The sequence below is a fragment of the Oncorhynchus mykiss genome, chromosome 4, assembly GCF_057628025.1.
Source record: "Oncorhynchus mykiss isolate SJ-2025 chromosome 4, ASM5762802v1, whole genome shotgun sequence".
In the NCBI taxonomy this organism is placed as follows: domain Eukaryota; kingdom Metazoa; phylum Chordata; class Actinopteri; order Salmoniformes; family Salmonidae; genus Oncorhynchus; species Oncorhynchus mykiss.
Genome location: NC_143025.1, coordinates 6,854,282 through 6,864,856, shown reverse-complemented (window position 1 = coordinate 6,864,856; position 10,575 = coordinate 6,854,282). Strand labels below are relative to the sequence as shown.

Below are 10,575 nucleotides of genomic sequence, written 5' to 3'. Positions count from 1 at the left end.
TGACACCCTAGACCCACTCCAATTTGCTTACCTCCACAATAGGTCCACAGACGACGCAATTGCATCGCAATCACACTGCACACTGCCCTAACCCATCTGGACAAGAGGAATACCTATGTAAGAATGCTATTCATCGATTACAGCTCAGCATTTAACACCATAGAACCATCCAAACTCGTCATTAAGCTCGAGACCCTGGGTCTCGACCCCGCCCTGTACAACTGGGTCCTCGACATACTGACGGGCCGCCCCCAGGTAATGAGGGTAGGTAACAACATCTCCACCCCGCTGATCCTCAACACTGGAGCCCCACAAGGGTGAGTTCTCAGCCCTCTTCTGTACTCCCTGTTCACCCATGTCTGCGTGGCCATGCACGCCTCCAACTCAATCCTCAAGTTTGCAGACAGTGGTAGGCTTGATTACCAACAACGATGGGAAGGCCTACAAGGAGGAGGTGAGGGCTCTCGGAGTGTGGTGTCAGGAAAATAACCTCACACTCAATGTCCACAAAACAAAGGAGATGATCGTGGACTTCAGGAAACAGCGGAGGGAGCAGCCCCCTATCCACATCGACGGGACAGTAGTGGAGAAGGTGGAAAGTTTTAAGTTCCTCGGCGTACACATCACGGACAAACTGAAATGGTCCACCCACACAGACTGCATGGTGAAGAAGGCGCAACAGCGCCTCTTCACCCTCAGGAGGCTGAAGAAATTTGGCTTGTCACCAAAAACACTCACAAGCTTTTACAGATGCACAATCGAGAGCATCCTGTCAGGCTGTATCACCGCCTGGTATGGCAACTGTTCCGCCCACAACCATAAGGCTCTCCAGAGGGTAGTGAGGTCTGCACAACGCATCACCGGGGGAAAACTACCTGCCCTCCAGGACACGTACACCACCCAATGTCACAGGAAGGCCAAAAAGATCATCAAGGACAACAACCACCTGAGCCACTGCATCCAGAAGGCGAGGTCAGTACAGGTGCATCAAAGTGGGGACCGAGAGACTGAAAAACAGCTTCAGACAAAATGCCAGACTGTTAAACAGCCATCACTGACTCAAATCTCCAGCCACTTTAATAATAAAAAATTGTATGTAATAAATGTATCACTAGTCACTTTAAACAACGCCACTTAATATAATGTTTACATACCCTAAATTACTCATCTCATATGTATATACTATACTCTATACCATCTACTGCATCTTGCCTATGCCGTTCAGCCATATATTTATTTTCAGCCATTCAGCCATATATTTATATGTATATATTCTCATTCCCCCCTTTAGATTTGTGTGTATTAGGTAGTTGTTGTGAAATCGTTAGATTACTTGTTAGATATTACTGCACGGTCGGAACTAGAAGCACAAGCATTTCCCTACACTCGCATTAACATCTGCTAACCATGTGTATGTGACCAATAAAATTTGATTTGATTTGAAACACATCTTTATCCATCCTATCACCCTTCATCCCTCCATCTCTCCTACCTATCTATATCCATCCATCCATCCAACCACCCTTCATCCCTCCATCTCTCCTACCTATCTATATCCATCCATCCAACTACCGTTAATCCCTCCACCCCTCCATCTCTCCTACATATCTATATCCATCCATCCAACTACCGTTCATCCCTCCACCCATCCATCTCTCCTACCTATCTTTATCCATCCAACCACCCTTCATCCCTCCATCTCTCCTACCTATATATATCCATCCATCCAACTACCGTTCATCCCTCCACCCCTCCATCTCTCCTACCTATCTATATCCATCCATCCAACCACCCTTCATCCCTCCATCTCTCCTACCTATCTATATCCATCCATCCAACTACCGTTAATCCCTCCACCCCTCCATCTCTCCTACCTATCTATATCCATCCATCCAACTACCGTTCATCCCTCCACCCATCCATCTCTCCTACCTATCTTTATCCATCCAACCACCCTTCATCCCTCCATCTCTCCTACACATCTTTATCCATCCAACCACCCTTCATCCCTCCATCTCTCCTACACATCTTTATCCATCCAACCACCCTTCAGTCCTTCATCCATCCACCCATCCAACCACCCTTCATCCCTCCATCTCTCCTACCTATCTTTATCCATCCAACCACCCTTCAGTCCTCCATCTCTCCGACACATCTTTATCCATCCAACCACCCTTCATCCCTCCATCTCTCCTACACATCTTTATCCATCCAACCACCCTTCAGTCCTTCATCCATCCACCCATCCAAACTTGTGAGGCCAAACTCTGCCTGTTGGGGAACGCTGCCTTATAACAACAACCTGTTAAAGAAAAACCAGAATCCTCAGTCACCACCAAAAATACCTGTTGAATAACTAACTTGTTTGCGTTGTGTAACGTTATCCTCGCTTTCTGCATATTTAACCATGATATTACTGTTTTGTACACACAGCCCTCTCATTCTCATTTCAACAAAAGCAGACTGAGCAAACAGGCGAGAAGTGGAAGAACTGCCTTGTCTGATTGACTCTTCTCATTCACCTGGAGCAGCTTGGTTAATTAACTATGTCAGTGATACTCATATTCTGCTCTTCAGACTCTCTCTCTCTCTCTCTCTCTCTCTCTCTGTGTGTGTGTGTGTGTGTGTGTGTGTGTGTGTGTGTGTGTGTGTGTGTGTGTGTGTGTGTGTGTGTGTGTGTGTGTGTGTGTGTGTGTGTGTGTGTGTGTGCACTTTAAACTGTACAGCATTAGATGGGGAGGATCCTTCACTAATTAAAGCGAAGAGGAGAGGAAAAAAACGCTCAAATATTAATTTCCCAGAATGCCACACACGCATCTGTTTATTCTGGTTGGTTCTCCAGAACAGTAAAAAAAAAAAAGAAAAAAAGAGCACAGCGGTAACCATAGTAACTAAACAGGAGTCAGTGTAGCAGAGCCCCCCCCCCACCAAAAAATGGTGCGTCTCATTTCAGTCACTACTTAGTGTCGAAACCGACATGCTTTTAAAAAGGGGGCACTCTGCACTTCAACCAACAATAAAGTAGTCACGGGTAAACAGCCGAGGGGGGAGGGGGGGGGGGGGGGGGGGGTTTGGGGGGGGGGTTGAATCCTTGTGTTGATGCGTCTGAGGACTTTTAAAGGTTGAATTATTACTAAATGTAACTACTGACAAATTAATGTACAGAGGTAGGACTGACCATCTACGATATCGCAATTCTAGTTTTAACCATGTTGTGAGGCTATACATATATAATATGTACAATAATTTCATTATTTACAATTTACATTGTCTACAAACATTGGAGTAAAACAAGCTTATATTTTGGGTTCTGATGGGGGTGTAACAGTTGAACTAAGCTCATGAGGCATTTATAATTTATATTCTTCAGGAATCGGTGGCTATATATCATTAATTTACCATGTTAAACAAATGGATATGCTAATCTTGCTGGCCCCATTATCCAAATCTTCCATGTCTGTTCCTCTCCCCTGATAACTCTACAATAAAATGTTGTGCTCCGTAAAGGTTGACTTGAGTGTGTTTTTGAATTCATCGTTATACTTTTGAGGAGACGTATCGACCATGGAAGGTGCCTGATACAGCCTGATACAGTAGCATCACATCACACAGAAAGCCGGGGGTTACAATGCACCACAGCTACAATCTGGTCTATAACTAGAAGGTACGGTGTCATGTATTGTATGTTCTTTTTTTGTGGACCCCAGGAAGAGTAGCTGTTGCTTGAGCAACCGTTAATGAGGAGTCTAATGAACTGCACGTTCAGAAGGGGAAAATAGAAAAGCACTTACACACACAATGGCATCGTTTTGTTCAGATCCACAAGCAAATCTGTGGAGAGAAAAACAGATGAGATCACTGCATCATATGTTCTGTTGATTGGTGATGAGATGTGTAGTCTGCATCATGTTCTGTTGATTGGTGATGAGATATGTAGTCTGCATCATGTTCTGTTGATTGGTGATGAGATCTGTAGTCTGCATCATGTTCTGTTGATTGGTGATGAGATATGTAGTCTACATTATATGTTCTGTTGATTGGTGATGAGATCTGTAGTCTGCATTATATGTTATGTTGATTGGTGATGATATGTGTAGTCTGCATCATGTTCTGTTGATTGGTGATGAGATCTGTAGTCTGCATCATGTTCTGTTGATTGGTGATGAGATCTGTAGTCTGCATCATGTTCTGTTGATTGGTGATGAGATCTGTAGTCTGCATCATGTTCTGTTGATTGGTGATGAGATCTGTAGTCTGCATCATGTTCTGTTGATTGGTGATGAGATCTGTAGTCTGCATCATGTTCTGTTGATTGGTGATGTGATCTGTAGTCTGCATCATGTTCTGTTGATTGGTGATGAGATATGTAGTCTGCATTATATGTTATGTTGATTGGTGATGAGATAGGTAGTCTACATTATATATTCTGTTGATTGGTGACAAGATCTATAGTCTACATTATATGTTCTGTTGATTGGTGATGAGATCTGCAGTCTACATTATATGTTATGTTGATTGGTGATGAGATAGGTAGTCTACATTATATATTCTGTTGATTGGTGACAAGATCTATAGTCTACATTATATGTTCTGTTGATTGGTGATGAGATCTGCAGTCTACATTATATGTTCTGTTGATTGGTGATGAGATCTATAGTCTACATCATATGTTCTGTTGATTGGTGATGAGATAGGTAGTCTACATTATATGTTCTGTTGATTGGTGATGAGATATGTAGTCTACATTATATGTTCTGTTGATTGGTGACAAGATCTATAGTCTACATCATATGTTCTGTTGATTGGTGATGAGATATGCAGTCTACATTATATGTTCTGTTGATTGGTGATGAGATCTGTAGTCTACATTATATGTTCTGTTGATTGGTGATGAGATCTATAGTCTACATCATATGTTCTGTTGATTGGTGATGTGATTACTAGTCTGGGGAGTACAGTAGATGGGAAGACTGTGATGATGTGTATGGCTATAGTTTCTACCTTCTACAGCTCTCCTATTCTACATGATCAACGTACAAAACGACAAGCTACATTACGAATATATGCCGAGTGCACCCATAAATCCACCCTTCTCCTGACAAGGCTCACAGCTGTTCTCTTTTTTTTTTAAACATGATAGCATGTAGTTGAGGCAAGCTATAATTACATCAACAGGGAGATGATGATTCCTAATGTGCATCCCAAATCGCACCCTATTCCTTATGTAGTGCCCTATGAACCCTGGTCAAAAGTAGTGCACTACATAGGGAATAGGGTGCTATGGGTCCTAGTTAAAAGTAGTGCACTAAATAGGGAATAGGATGCCATTTGGGACACAGTTCCTGTATAATGGCAAGGCTTTGAGAGAGCCACTAAGACCGAGGGGCATTCCCATGTTATTTTTTATTTATTTAACCTTTATTTAACTTGGCAAGTCAGTTAAAGAACAAATTCTTATTTACAATGACGGCCTACCAAAAGGCAGAAGGCCTCCTGCGGGGACGGGGGCTGGGATTAAAAATAAATAAATAAATAAAATATAAATATAGGACAAAACACACATCACGACAAGAGACCTAAGACAACAACATAGCAAGGCAGCAACACATGACAACAACATGGTAGCAACACAACATGGCAACAACATGGTAGCAACACAACATGACAACAACATGGTAGCAACACAACATGACAACAACATGGTAGCAACACAACATGACAACAACATGGTAGCAACACAACATGACAACAACATGGTAGCAACACAACATGACAACAACATGGTAGCAACACAACATGACAACAACATGGTAGCAACACAACATGACAACAACATGGTAGCAACACAACATGACAACAACATAGTAGCAACACAACATGACATCAACATAGTAGCAACACAACATGACAACAACATAGTAGCAACACAACATGACATCAACATGGTAGCAACACAACGTGACAACAACATGGTAGCAACACAACATGGTACAAACATTATTGGGCACAAGACAACAGCACAAAGGGCAAGAAGGTGGAGACAACAATACATCACGCGAAGCAGCCACAACTGTCAGTAAGAGTGTCCATGATTGAGTCTTTGAATGAAGAGATGGAGATAAAACTGTCCCGTTTGAGTGCTTGTTGCAGCTCGTTCCAGTCGCTAGCTGCAGCGAACTGAAAAGAGGAGCGACTCAGGGATGTGTGTGCTTTGGGGACCTTTAGCAGAACGAGTGTGGGCTGAAAGGATGAGGGCTGCAGATGGTTTCTCTGATAGGGGGGAGTCAGGCCTAAGAGGGTTATTCTCATGCTATCCCCATGTTATTCCCATGCTATCCCCATGTTATTCCCATGCTATCCCCATGTTATTCCCATGCTATTCCCATGTTATTCCCATGCTATCCCCATGTTATTCCCATGCTATCCCCATGTTATTCCCATGCTATCCCCATGTTATTCCCATGCTATCCCCATGTTATTCCCATGCTATCCCCATGTTATTCCCATGCTATCCCCATGTTATTCCCATGCTATTCCCATGTTATTCCCATGCTATCCCCATGTTATTCCCATGCTATCCCCATGTTATTCCCATGCTATCCCCATGTTATTCCCATGCTATCCCCATGTTATTACCATGCTATCCCCATGTTATTCTCATGTTATTCTCATGCTATCCCCATGTTATTCTCATGTTATTCCCATGTTATTCCCATGCTATCCCCATGTTATTCTCATGCTATCCCCATGTTATTCTCATGTTATTCCCATGTTATTCTCATGTTATTCTCATGTTATTCTCATGTTATTCCCATGTTATTCTCATGCTATCCCCATGTTATTCCCATGTTATTCTCATACTATCCCCATGTTATTCTCATGCTATCCCCATGTTATTCTCATGTTATTTTCATGTTATTCTCATGCTATCCCCATGTTTTCCGCATAATATCCCCATGTTATTCTCATGCTATCCCCATGTTATTCTCATGCTATTTTCATGTTATTCTCATGCTATCCCCATGTTATTCTCATGCTATTTTCATGTTATTCTCATGCTATCCCCATGTTATTATCATGCTATTTTCATGTTATTCTCATGCTTTCTTCATGTTATTCTCATGTTATTCTCATGCTATCCCCATGTTTTCCGCATAATATCCCCATGTTATTCTCATGTTATTCTCATGTTATTCTCATGCTATCCCCATGTTATTCCCATGTTATTCTCATGCTCTCCCCATGTTATCCCCATGTTATTCTCATGTTATTCTCTCTCTGGGGGGGGGGGGGGCTGCTGATGGTGTGCCAGGTTGTTCTCTCTCTGGGGGGATGCTGATGGTGTTGATAAAGAGAGGTACCCTGGTCGTGTCCCAATATTCTCTCGTTTCTCCTGAAGTTGTACACTTGTTCACTTCCATTTACTGATTCCTGAAAGGTAAATGACTGGTATAAGAAATTCCCAGTAGTCCATGCCTCCACCAACCCAATGTTTTTAGATTTGTAGGAAGTAGTGAACGAGTGCACACTTCAGGAGAAAGGATGGATTGGGACGAATCCACTGATTACACACACACAGACATAGGGTATCATCCAAAATGGCACCCTATTCCTCTTATAGTGCACTACTGTTAGTAGGGAATAGACAGTGATGCCGGTAATAACCAATACATTCACACAGTAAGTAGCCTTATATCAAGGCTAGAACTCTGTAGCAAAGTGTTTTAGTTTCTACTGCCCTCTACTGGACTGGGCCTGAACTTCTCTTCAACAGTCTCTCTCTCCACCAATGAGGATGAATTACACAACATGATGATTGTGAAATCAATGGGGTTTTTTTTCCCGACATTGCAGCTGACTGAAATCTTCCTGCTTTACAAATCATCTCGCTTCATACACAACTACTCATCATTGTTTACCCACAATGCATCACAGCTTTTTCGAACACAGCAATTGATTGGTTAATTTGTGCAAGGCGACTGCTTAGCAGATGGTCTGGAATGCAGCCATGATCTCAAACACACCTGTGACCAGTCTCCCCTGTGACCAGTGTACCCTGTGACCAGTCTCCCCTGTGACCAGTGTACCCTGTGACCAGTCTCACCTGTGACCAGTCTCCACAGAGGACCACAGAGGACCTCATCCCCAGCTGTCCGTCTCCCCCCCCCAGGTGAAGACCCGCCCACTTTCTGGGAAAAAGAAGTGGCCCTCCATTTAGTCAGGATCGTTATAAGATGGTACTAAGATATTATAAGATGGTACTAAGACAATATAAGATGGTACTAAGATATTATAAGATGGTACTAAGATATTATAAGATGGTAACAGATGGTAACAAGACACTATAAGAGGGTCATACACAAAGTCTTATAATGTGTTAGAACTGTTTCATAATGCATTATACCTGCATGTACCTGCATTAATACTAATACATGTGAATTCTCTAGTTCGATTTCATGCCTCAACACAGACAAACCACAGAGACTCCTCAGATACAGTGCATTCGGAAAGTATTCAGACCCCTTGACTGTCCACATTTTGCTTGATTGCTGTCCACCTGTGGTAAATTCAATTGATTGGACATAATTTGGAAAGGCACACACCTGTCTATATAAGGTCCCACAGTTGACAGTGCATGTCAGAGCAAAGAACAAGCCATTAGGTTGAAGGAATTGTCCGTAGATCTCAGAGACAGGATTGTGTCGAGGCAAAGGTTTTGGGAAGGGCACCAAAACATTTCTGCAGCATTGAAGGTCCCCAAGAACACAGTTGCCTCCATCATTCTTAAATGGAAGAAGTTTGGAACCAACCACCAAGACTCTTCCTTGAGCTAGTCGCCCGGGCAAACTGTGCAATTGGGGAAGAAGGAACTTGGTCAGGGAGGTGACCAAGAACCCGATGGTCACTCTGACAGAGCTCCAGAGTTCCTCTGTGCAGATGGGAGAACCTTCTAGAAGGACAACCATCTCTGCAGCACTCCACCGATCAGACCTTTATGGTAGAGTGGCCAGACGGAAGCCATTCCTCAGTAAAAGGCACATGACAGCCCGCTTGGACTAATTCCATGAGAAACAAGATTCTCTGGTCTAATGAAACCAAGATTGAACTATTTGGCCTGAATGCCAAGCGTCACATTTGGAGGAAACCTGGCCCTATCCCTACGGTAAAGCATGGTGGTGGAAGCATTATGCTGTGGGATGTTTTTCAGCAGCAGGGACTGTGAGACTAGTCAGGATCGAGGGAAAGATGAATGGAGCAAAGTACAGAGAGATCCTTGATGAAAACCTATTCCAGAGCGCTCAGGACCTCAGACCGAGGCAAAGGTTCACCTTCCAACAGGACAACAACCCTAAGCACACTGCCAAGACAACGCAGGAGTGGCTTCGGGGTAAGTCTCTGAATGTCCTTGAGTGGCCCAGCCAGAGCCCGGACTTGAACCCGATCGAACATCTCTGGAGAGACCTGAAAAAAGCTGCTCAGTGAAGCTCCCGAACCTGACAGAGCTTGATCTTCAGAGAAGAATGGGAGAAACTCCCCATATACAGGTGTTCCTAGCGTGTAGCGTCATACCCAAGAAGACTCGAGGCTGTAATCGCTGCCAAAGGTGCTTCAACAAAGTACTGGGTAAAGGGTCTGAATACTTATGTAAATGTGATATTTCCGTGTTTTTAATAGATTTGCTGAAACTTCCCCCCCAAAAAATGTTTTACTTTGTCATTATGGGGTATTGTGTGTAGATTTATGTGGGAAATTAAAGAATTTAATGATGCAACCGGTCAGGATGCTCTCGATGGTGCACATTGACTCGGTACCTGTACCCCCTGTATACAGCCTTGTTATTGTTATTTTATTGTGTTATTTTTATTACTTTTTATTTTAGTTTATTTGGTAAATATTTTCTAAACTCTTTCTTGAACTGCATTGTTGGTATATATACTGTATATATTCCTTGTTAGAGCGGCCACTAGTATCTGGTCAATATAATGGATAATCTGTGTTGTAAAGAAGGAGAAACAGCCATCACTTTGTAATACAAACAAACATCGCTTACATTACAAAGCAGGAGCATATATCAATATAGATAAAAATTACAATAACCTTCGGTGAAACAGCTACATGAACATTAACGAACATACAAGCATTTCGCTACACTCGCATTAACATCTGCTAACCATGTGTATGTGACAAATAAAAATTTGATTTGATTTGTTCAAAAGTAGCTCATATTTCAAAGAATCTAAATCCATGAACATGTATATTGACAACGGAAGGGGGTGCACCGTTCCTGGAGGCAGGGAGTGCACCGTTCCTGGAGGCAGGGGGTGCACCGTTCCTGGAGGCAGGGGGTGCACCATTCCTGGAGGCAGGGGGTGCACCGTTACCGTTCCTGGAGGCAGGGGGTGCACCGTTCCTGGAGGTACTGCAATTACCAGGTCGATGCGTGGAGTGGACGGAGCAAGCCCCTATTCCATCTCCCTATTCCAAAAATCAATTTAATATATGGTCCCCAGATAGGGGACGTATCAGATATTAAACTGATAAGAACAGATTATTTTTTTCTTTTGGAAAAGTTTT

General features: G+C 43.0%; 1 pseudogene; it reads right to left on the bottom strand.

Moving 5' to 3' along the window:
• Positions 1–10,395: 10,395 nt before the first annotated feature.
• On the bottom strand, positions 10,396–10,575 carry LOC118945903 (U2 spliceosomal RNA; annotated as a pseudogene).